We start from the raw sequence: 11,525 nt of genomic DNA on the forward strand, positions 1-11,525 counted from the left end.
GGGCACATGGAATAAATCTGAGCCCCACACACGGTGACTGGGTCTGTTCCACAGATAATAAGGACATTGATGTCCTTATAAGCACTTGCTCTCCCTCGTTCTACCACCATGAGCACTGCACGGAGAGGGCACTGCTGTCTTTGTTTGCTAACGGAAACAGGGGGCCCAAGTTCTCGCTGGACAAACCCTTCAGCAGACATGAACACAGAACCTGCTTCGAAAGGGACACGGGCTGGAGCTGGGGTGCCCCATATGGTCCCCCAAGCCCCACCAGGGACAGGGCACTGGGGCTGGGGTGCCCGTCTGGTCCCCGAGCCCCGTCAGCAGTGATCCATGACTGCAGCGTCAGGAGTCAGCCCTGAGCACCACCAGGTGAGGCCCCAAAACTAAAGCAAAAAGAAAGGGACAGGATCCCAGGTCTGGAGAAGGACACAGACTGAAGAATCTTGGGTGACCCAAGGACGGGCAGGTGGGACCAGGGCTGGCAGGGCAGGCTGGTGAGGGAGGTTTGGGCCCGGGATTGTCCCTTTGGGGCCTTGGAAGTGGGACCCAGGTGGTTGATAGTGTCTGGAGGGGCCGTCTACATGGGACTGGACCGGTGGGAGGGTGTGTGCCACGCAAAGGGAGCCAGCGGATTAGGGGGGGAGGGTAGTCCAAGGTCCCTGCAGAGTAACGAGATTAGTTCCCAGGCAGGAGTGAAAGTTATTAGCGAGCTGGGCCTCAGGCCTCCCTGCCTGATGTTGCATCTGTCCCCCAACACAGTCACCAGCCCCACCCCTCCCTGGGCACCCTCTGCCCCCTGCAGCTCTTCCTGCTGGGATCCATCTGTATCCAGGGACAGCCTTCCTAGCTTTGGCCTCCTGCCTGCCCTTGACAGGCTGGGCCACACAACAAACAGACCCTCACCTGCTCCCGTGCCTCAGTTTCCCCGTATGGCTAGATGACTCATGCTAGGCTGCTTAGAAACCTCTAAGAGGTGAGGATGAGCGTCCTGGGTTTCTGGTTCCGCCCCCAGGCACACCTGTTCTCCTCTCTCTGTGCCCTACTTTGTGGAACGAGGGCGTAAGCAAGGCGGGGGAGGACAGCGCGGGCCTGCGCCGCATGCTCCCCTCCGTGGAGTTCAGGATGCAGGGAACCTCGGCTAGTCAGGGTCGCAGGAGGCAGCGAGCCGCCTGCAGCCCAGAGACTGGACCAAGTCCGGAGCCTCGGAGCCCCGGGACAAGGGGGAGCCGCAGAACCACTCAGGCTCCCTCTAGCGGCCAAGACGCGCATAGCGCGTACCGGCCACTCCCGCCGGGCAAAGGCGAGACCTGCGGTCTGGCCCATGGAGGCTCCGGCAAGGCTGAGCCGGGTGTGGGACGGGGCCGAGCGCAGCTGGGACTCGATCCCTCCCCACTCTCTCCTCCTCCCCCTGGAAACCGGAAGGTGGTTCCGTCTTTCCCACACCGCCGTTTTTGCATATTCTTGTTCTTTACTCTGGATCATCTCTTTTGTCCTTTATTCTTTTTTTTTTGCTTTTTGGGTCACACCTGGCGATGCACAGGGGTTACTCCTGGCTCTGCACTCAGGAATCACCCCTGGCCGTGCTCAGAGGACCATATGGGATGCTGGGAATCCAACCCGGCTCAGCTGCATGTAAGGCAAACGCCTCACCCACTGCACTATTGCTCCAGCCCCTCTTTTTCTTTCTTTCTTTCTTTCTTTTTTTTGGTTTGGAGGTCACACCAGCAGTGCCGAGGGGCTGGAGGGTCGTGCGGTGCTAGGGCTGGAGGGTCGTGCGGTGCCAAGAAAGCCTGTCTGCAAAGCCTGGATTCAGGGCCTGAGCCCTCCAGCCCTGGCTCTGGACTCAGGGTGATGATGATATTATTTTGATTTTTGGTTTGAGCACAACCCGCAGTGCTCAAGGCTGAATGTGTGCTCAGGGGTCATTCCTGGTGGTGCTTGGGGGACCTCATTCTGGACGGGTGGGGTGCAAGGCAATCACCTCAATCCCTGTACTCTCTGGTTCCTGACTCTTAAATGTAAACCAGTTCAGACTCCCTCTATTTAGGAGTTCCCCTCCCACCTGAAGGAAGAACCTATCTGTTCCCCTCAACTGATGAGGTACTCAGTAACCTCTCTAGGTGAGCCGATGTTTGAGTAACTGCAACATCTATGTTTTGAAATCACTTTTGCATGGACATTGCTTTGGTCATATATTCATGTGTGTTCAAGTATATATATGTAAAAATAAATATATGTTTCATAAACATTATTTTGGTTATCACTGTATCACTGTCATCCCATTGTTCATTGACTTGATCAGGCGGGTGCCAGTAATGTCTCCATTCATCCTAGTCCTGAGTTTTTTTTTTTAGGATGAAACACACTTTTATTGATAGCCCTATTTAGATTTCCCCCTTTTATTTCTCTTCACCGCTACATTTAGAGAGTTTCATGTAAACTTTTTAAAATTTTTTATTAGAGAATTACTGTGATGTACAGTTACAAACTTATGACTTTTTTTTTTGCTTTTTGGGTCACACCCAGCGATGCTCAGGGGTCACTCCTGGCTCTGCACTCAGGAATTACCCCTGGCCGTGCTCAGGGGACCATATGGGATGCTGGGAATCGAACCCGGGTCAGCTGCGTGCAAGGCAAATGCCCTACCTGCTGTGCTATCACTCCAGTCCCACAAACTTATGACTTTTGTGTTTGTATTTCTAAACCTGAGATTTTAGCAGTCTCTCTTTACTCGTCCTTCCCAATGGTGCTGCATTGGAGGCTCTTTCAGGGTCAGGGGAATGAGCCTGGCAAGCTCCCTGTGGTGAATTCAATATGCCAAAAACAGTATTTTGGTTATATATATGCATATATATAACCAAAATACTGTTTTTGGCATATTTTGGTTTTATATATATGCATATATATATATAATTTTTTTCTCTAGTGAGAGGGACCACAAAGTCAATAAATGACCTAAAGAAAGACATGGGCACATGTACCAATGGAATGCTACTTGACTGTAAGGAAAGATGAAATCATGCGATCTGGGGGCTGGAGCAATAGCATAGCGGGTAGGGTATTTGCCTTGCACATGGCCGACCCTGGTTTGATTCCCAGCATCCCATATGGTCCTCTGAGCACCGCCAGGAGTAATTCCTGAGTGCAGAGCCAGGAGTAAACCCTGTGCACTACTGGGTGTGACCCAAAAAGCAAAAAAAAAGAAAGAAATCATGCGATCTGCTGCTGTGTGGATGGATCTGGAGAGATCATGCTGGGTGGAGTTAGTCTGGAGAGGGGCAGACACAGAAGGATCCTTACACAGGATATAAAGAAGCAGCATAGGGGACATGTCCAAAGGCAACAGGAACTGAGAACAGGTTTTCAGCAGGAAGTTTGGAGCAGAGGGAACTAGGATAAAGGGGGACTCGGGGACAGCGGTGGAGGGAAGGAGACACTGATGTTGTGGTGCTGGAATGCTGTATGCAGGAAACCGGGCGCCAACAAACAGTACTGGAGCCTAAAATAAAATTTAAAAAAGACACAAATGGGCCCACAAGATATTACAGGGGTTACGGCACTTGCCTTGCATCCTGCAGACCCAGGTTCAATGCCCCTGATGCCCATAGGGGAAGAGCTCCTGAGCACCCTACAAGTGGCCATCCACCCACCCATCCCCCCGAAAGACACAGGTCACGAGAAGGTGCTGCTCTGTAAGAAGTGGTGACTCACCCAGAGTCGAAGGTGACTTGACTCCCCAGAGAGAGAACAGTGCAACAGAAAATTTGTGAAGATTTTCATACATCCCCACACCCAAACTCTCCCCGACACTGACTGGTCTGTTTGTTCCAATGAATGATACTCAAGTTCCTTATCCAAATTTCCTTAGCTTTGACTTAATTTGTGCTATTCTGTTCCAGGATCCCATCCAGGATGTTGGTCTCCCAACTCCTGGTCCAGGGTCTGGTATATGACTGAAAAGGTTGAAAACCGATTTATATAATTTTTAAAAGAGGGGCCAGGGTGATAGTACGGCAGGTAGGGCATTTGCCTTGTATTTGGCCAATGGGGTTTCGATCTCTGGCATCCCATAATGTCCCCCAGGCACTGCCAGGAGTAATTCCTGAGTGCAGAGCCAGGAGTAACCCCTGAGCATAGTCAGGTGCGACACAAAAAGCAAAAACAAAACAAAAAAGAAGTCTGAAGAGACAGTCCTGTATTTAGTGGGTGGGTAGGGCGTTTGCCTTGCACCCAGCCAACCTGGTTTGATTCACCAGCATCTCATAGTCCCTGAATATTGTCAGGAGTAACTACTGAGTGCAGAGCCAGAAAACAACCCCTGAGCACTGCCGGGACACACACACACACACACACACACACACACACTCACACACACACACACACATACGCACACACACATGCACACTCCAGGCAATCTGAAACCCTGGTTACTGGTTGGTTGTGGGACTCAGATGGCTGGGAAATAGGGGTGCAAGGGGAGCCCCCATATTACTCTATACCCTTTTGTAGACCTTTAGTTTTATTTTTTATTTTTTTATTCTTTATTATTTTTAATTTTTTTTTTTGACCTTTAGTTTTAAAATGGTGCTTCTGCATGAGCTTTCCATAAATAACTTAGTGGAAGAGTCTGATCAAGTGCCCGCTCGGTGCCTGCCTCCTACACTTTTGATCTAGGTGGGGTCCCACAGCCTAGGGAAGTTTGGGGGCACTGCCTTCTTGGTTGGGAGAGACATTTCCACCCGGGGGAAGAGGGCTCCTCTGGCTGTTCCAGTGCAGCATTTGCCAGGGGGAGCCTCGGAGTAGGTGTCTAGAACTTGCTTTAACAGGGAAGGAGGTGGAGCCTTGGGGGTCCTGCATAGGAAGCAGCCACATCTTTCCCGGGCTCCCTGAGGTGGGCTGTGAAACCGTTGGGGTCTCTCAGTTTCCTGACTCATGTCTTCTCCATTCAAACGCACAAGGAACTCAGTGTCCCCTCGAGAATCCGAGTTCAACATGTTCCTACATCCGTGTCCACGCCTCTACATAGCCAGGATCTGTACATAGCCAGGATCTGTACAGAACGTTCTGCAAGCACGGAACCGCCTCTCTGCCACAAAGGCCCAGACTGGGCAATCCGGACAGAGGAGCAGGGGCTGGAGAGCTGGCCAGAAGGTGGAGCTTGGGGCTGGAGCGATAGTTCGGCGGGGGCGTGTGTGTGTGGGGGGGTGTTTGCCTTGTATGTGGCTGACCCGGGTTCTATCCCTGCCATTCCATTATGGTTGCCTGAGCATCGCCAGGAGTAATTCCTGATAATTCCTGAGAGCAGAGCCAGGAGTAACTCTTGAGCATCGCTGAAAACAAATAAAAACAAATAAAACAAATAAATAAATAAAAACAAATAAAACAAATAAGAACTTTTTTTTAAAAAAAGGTCAAGTACATACTTTACCCACAGGATCAGTCTCCCGAGCACTGAGCTGGGGGTCGCCCCTCAGCACTGCTGGGTGTGGCCCCCAAACATAAAACAATCCTGCCAAATTTATAGATGCTATCCCTGAGGGGGTCAGAATTTCGGTAAGGCTTCCAACGATGCCCCACGTCCCTTCAGGATGACATCTGATTCCTGGCCCCCTTTGCTGCCGTTCCTAGGGTGACCTAGGAAGTAAACCATGTTTGCGGGCCTCCGGGTTTCCGGCACTCCACCTTCCTGGGATGTCCTGCTTTTCCCGCATGGCCCTGACCAGCTGGCTGCCCGCACACCCTGCCCGGCCCTGACTCTTGGCACAAACCCCCCTCTCATGGTGGAGAGGAGTCAGACCTGGCACCACAACCAGCTTTGCCATCCTGCCAGCTCGGAGTCAGGGACAAACCTGAGCTCCTGGCCAGGAGTGTGGCTCCGTGGCAGAGGACATGCCTCATACGTGAGGCCTTGGCTTCGATCCCTGACACGGCGGACTGAGGGGATGGGATCTGAGCCTGGGGACAGGCACATCTGCTCATTATAGGGGTGCAGTGCCCGGCTGACCCCAGCCACTCCCGGCCCTATGCTGAAGAGAGGGGGCACCTGTCCTGCCTCCTGTCAGGGGCATGTCTCAGGGTCACCTGGAGACTTCCTGCCACCGAGAGGGCCTGGGTGGGAGCCCTGTGGTCGCCTCACTGGTGAGCTCCCTGTGGCACCCCAGGCTCTCCTCGGTACCCCAAAAGGCACTGGGAGATGGGGCTGGAGAGGTCGTGACAGGACATCCCGGCACCCAGCACCCCCGTGTCCCTTGCAGGGGGCAGACACTCTGGCTGAGAGGCTGCTGAGGGCTCAGATTTTGGGGACACATCACCCCTTGTTTTTTTGTTTGGGGGTCACACCCAGCGATGCTTGGGGACTATACTCCCCTGTTCAAACCTCCTGGGGACTGAACCCGGGGCTCCTGCACACAAAGCCCACTGAGCCGCAGCTCGGGCCCGGCACACGGCACACACCGCACGGTCTCAGGCAGTCTGGCTCCTCCCCACCCCCCGCCCCTGCCACCTTGCTGTGGCCCACGGGGCCCTTCCGCTCACGTGCTCAGACCTTCTCCCATTCTATCTCCACAAACCCAATGACGCCTCGGAAAAAATTTGTTTTTCTCCCCCAGAGAAAACATGTTGACTCAGCAAGTGGCAGAGCCAGGATGGGCCAGCCCTGCCCGCCTGCCCAGGCCTCCCCTCTGCCCAGTGCTGACCCTGCCCCAAGTGCAGCGCCCTTTCCTTGTGCCTTCCTCTGTCCGGCGGTGCCACCAGCCTCCCGGCTGGGCCTCCCAGGAGCCACAGGCCACTGTCGCCCGGAGGTCTGGGGATAGGCAGGGGCGGGGTGGGGGCGTGCAGAGGGCTCCAGGGGAGATGAGCCTTGGGCTGAGCACTGTGCACAGCGCTGATCCTAACCAAGTTTGCCAGCCCGGCTTTTCTCATGGCCTCCACACAATGACGGGCTTTGTGCCCACCTGCCGGTGATGCTTAATTAGGCGAGAACTTGATTCATTTGAGGTAATTGACAGCTAATTAGAGGCCCACAGGCTCATTAACTTGACATCCTGTCTTTGAGGGTCAGATGACAGAGCCCAGCCTTCCCCCTCCTCCTCTCCCCTGCCCCACAGGCCAGTGCTCACCTGGCTGACCCCGCAGTGCAAGTGGGCAGGTCTCAAGGCCAACCCCACCAGGACAGGGGACAGCAGAGCCGTCCTGGAGGAGGAGAGGCAGCGGGTGGATGGGAACGGGAGGCGGGGAGCAGCCGGAGTCCAGGGCGGGGCAGGGCGGGGCGGGGTATGGGGAAACCTCAGCCTTCTCACCTGGAAACTGGGAATAAAATAAATGGTGCCTCCACCCTGAGGTGCAGAAGTGAAAGATCTGGGGAATTCGGGAGGAAATGTTAAATTACTCTGGCTCCAGGGAGCAGCCATAAGAAGGAAGAGAAGTGGGTGGAATGGGTTGGGAGAGGCCAGAGAGCCTTCCCGCTCCCCCACCTCTCCCTGGGCCCCCCCCAGAAGCTAATGTCCTCAACAGGAGCATTGTGTACATGAAAAGAGCGTAATGAGAGCATGGGGAAGGGTCCCACGGTTACCACTGGGCACTGCATTGAATCACTTGTATCACTTGTCATCCCGTAGATCTTCGATTTGCTCGAGCGAGCACCAGTAACGTCTCCATTCATCCCTGTTTCGTGTTAGTGTAGCTCAATGGTATCTGCTCGCTCCGGGAACATGAAGAGCCTCAAACCGTTCGTTCAGGGTTCTGACGAAGAAGTCTGACCATCTTGTAGGTGGGCAGCCAGGCGGTCTTTTGACGTCCCGTGGAATCCAGTCGGTAACAGCTCTAGTCCAGCGGTCGTCTCTAAATCGCATTAGGTGTCCGGCCCATCTGATTTTCGACACCTTGGTAAACGAGACAACGTCCCTGATTCTTGATCATCAACAGAGATCATTTGCTGCTTTAAATGTAATATGAAAATGACACAGACGACTTTGACCCTCATGACAGTTGCCTCACTCAGAATCGATTCCACAGAGTTGTGTATTTGGCCGAGGACCACAGCTGATGGTCCTCAGGGGCTACATCCGGCTCTGTGCTCAGAGGTGACTCAGCAGTGCTGGGATCACATGGGGCCCAGGATGGGACGGAGGCTCCGGTGGGCCAACGATGTCTTTCGCCTACAATACTCTCTCTCCAGTTCCAAGACAGAGTTTTTTGGGGGGCACACCTGGTGGTGCTCACAGTTTACTCCTGGCTCTGCACTCAAGAATCACTCCTGGCTGGCTTAGGAGGGGACCATATGGGGTGCCAGGGATTGAACCCTAGGTTGGCCGCATGCAAGGCAAGTACCTGCTAGGGGGCCGGACTGTCACTCTGGTCCCCTAAGATAGAGGTGTTTTTTGTTTTTTTCTTTTTTAATCATATCTGACGATGCTCAGGAGTTACTCTTGGCCCTGCACTCAGGAATTACTCCTGGTGGTGCTCAGGGGATCATACAGGTGTTTGCCACCAAGGCAAGTGCCCTACCCCCTTGTACTATCTCTCCAGCCCCTGTTTGCTTTGGTTTGTCTTGTTTTCAGTGCCAGGGATCAAACCCAGGGCATCACACCTGTAAGGCAAGTGCTCTACCATTGAGCTACACTCTGGCCTTCCAAATGCCAAGATTTACACATAAAAGATTTGTTCATCATAATGTAATTTGTCCAAGAGACAGAGGCAGTTTAAGGGTAGAGCAATAGCACAGCAGGTAGGGTGGTTGCCTTGCACGTGGCCAACCCGGGTTCGATTTCTCCATCCCTCTTGGAGAGCCAAGCAAGCTACCGAGAGTATCCCGCCCACACTGCAGTCTGGCAAGCTACCTGTGCTGTATTTGATATGCCAAAAACAGTAACAAACAGTCTCAAATGGAGTCGTTACTGGTGCCCGCTCAAGCAAATCAATGAACAATGAGACGACTGTGCTACAGTGCTAACGTAATTTGTGGTAGCAAAAGATGGGGAATAGCCTAAAAACATAGGAACTGTTTGACTAAATAAATGAATATATCATTGCCTGAATATAAATCACGCACAGATGGAGCTGTGGAGCCCACAGTACGGAGACAAGCAGGAGGCAGGAACAATCGGTGGGATAAAAGCAAACTGTGGGCAAGGGCGCAGCGCTCACAAGCTGGAGGCTGGGGCCCGAGGGTGGGGATGGCAAGATGTGTTTTTCACAAAATTAAGAGGCAATAAAACTCTTTTTTCTCTCCCACAAGAGAAACTAAACTTAAAATCTGAATTCCCAGGCCAAGTGGTTCTGGTTGAACCGGAGGTAGGGCACACTTCTAGCCACCTCGCTTAAGAGTCCATCGGACACAGGGGGCTGGAGTGATAGCACAGCGGGTAGGGCGTTTGCCTTGCACGCAGCCGACCCAGGTTCAAATCCCAGCATCCCATATGGTCCCCTGAGCACCGCCAGGGGTGATTCCTGAGTGCATGAGCCAGGAGTGACCCCTGTGCATTGCTGAGTGTGACCCAAAAAGAAAAAAAAAAAAAGTCCATTCGACACAGGGGGTAGGGCGTTTGCCTTGCACGCGGTCGACCCAGGTTCGATTCCTAGCATCCCATATGGTCCCCCAGAACTGCCAGGAGTAATTCCTGAGTGTAGAGCCAGGAGTAAGCCCTGTGCATTGCTGGGTGTGACCCGATAAGCAAAAAAAAAAAAAATGAACAGCATTAACTGTCTCAAAACAAACCTCTGTGGCAAAAGGAGTTTACTTCATTGACTGGTTTCCTTCCCTTCATTCTAGTTTTGGTTTCATTTCATTTTGAAAGAAGAGATTTATTGGAAGTAGATCCGAGTTGAGTTAGAGCAAATATTTTCATATTACAGGGGAATTCTAGTATATTGGTTCCTCAAACAAGTTTGTTTTCACACATCCGTGCACTAAAAATATTTTGTTTTTGTTTTTGGAGCTACCCTCAATGGTGCTCAGGGGCTACTTCTGACTCTGTGCTCAGGAGAGACCCCAGGTGGGGCTCAGGGGGCCATATTCAATGCCAAAGACTGAACGGGAATGTGCTGGGTGCAAGGCAAGTGCTTTATCTCTTGTACTATCTCTCCGGTCCTAAAAATTTAATTAATTTTATTTTGCTTTATTTATTTTTTGTTTAGGTTTTTGCCACACCCAGCACTGCTCAAGGCTTGCTCCTGGCTCTGTGCTCAGGGACCATTATTGGTGGTTCTCAGGGGACCATAAGTAGTGCCAAGGACTGAAAAGCATGCGAAGACAGTGCCATAACTATTGTACTATATCTCTGGTCCTAAAAGTAAAAGTTTTAAGAAGGTCTCAAACTTCAAGAAGTTTGTTAACTCGATGATCTGAACATCTAACCAAGAGTATTCTACCCAGCTGGACCATCATTCAGATGCTTTTTTTATTTTGGAGTCACACCTGGTGGTGTTCAGAGGTTATTTCTGGACTCAGGAATTACTCCTGGCTGTGCTCGGGGGGACAATATGGGATGTCAGGGATCCAACCTGAGTCGGCTGCATGCAAGGCAAATGCCTTACCTACTGTACTATTGCTCCAGCTCTATCATTCAGATTTGAAGGAGCAATGCAGAACTCCAGTTGATAAGTATCTCAGCAACTTCATAGCCTTGAAATTAATTTTGCAAGAAGCACTGAGGGGATTCTTTAAGACAAGACAAACTTTACAAAATGCATATTTTTTTACAGAACTATGGCAAAAAAAAAACTCCTTCATAATATTCTCATTCAATGCCAATGGCCGAAATGATCAAAAGATACAGAGTGGTAGGATGGATCAGAAAATTGAACTAAAATTTCTGCTGCTTATAGGAAAAACACAGGCTCAAAATCAATGGCTGAAAAATAATATTTCAAGCAAAAAATTCTCTTAAAAAGGCCAGTTGGCTATAGTTACATCAACAGACTTCAAGTTTTAAAAAGTTATAATGGGGTCTGGAGTGATAGTACAGCAGGATGGGCGTTTGCCTTGTACTCGCCTGGGTTTGATCCCTGGCACCCTATATGGTCCTGAGCACCCCCAGGAGTGATCTCTGAGCACAGAGCTAGGAGAAAGCCCTGAGCATTATCAGATGTGGCCCCCCACACCAAAAAAAAAAAAAGGTTATAACACTGGAATCCCTGGCTCAGTCTCTAACCACTTGTGACCCAAAACAACATCCACAAAAATTTCACTGAGGGCCAGAGAAATAATACCGGAAGCAAGCCACTTCTTGCATGGGACCCTACCGGCCATGACCTGGCCATGTTTGAACACCCAACACCATATGTGGTCCCCTGAGCACAACCAGGGGTTGCTTCCTGAGCACAGAGCAAGAAACAGGCCCTTATGTCACCAGGTGTGGCCCCAGGCCCCCAAATCATTGAGGGGTACACTTGAGATTGTACACCTGGGGTTGGAGATAGTTCAATGGGCTGAGTGCATTATTTTGCATATGGGAAGCTGAGGTACCATCCCTGACACTGAACAACCCCCAGCACAGAGCGAGGAACAGCCTCCAGCACTGTTG

Source organism: Sorex araneus, chromosome 3, assembly GCF_027595985.1.
Source record: "Sorex araneus isolate mSorAra2 chromosome 3, mSorAra2.pri, whole genome shotgun sequence".
NCBI lineage: Eukaryota > Metazoa > Chordata > Mammalia > Eulipotyphla > Soricidae > Sorex > Sorex araneus.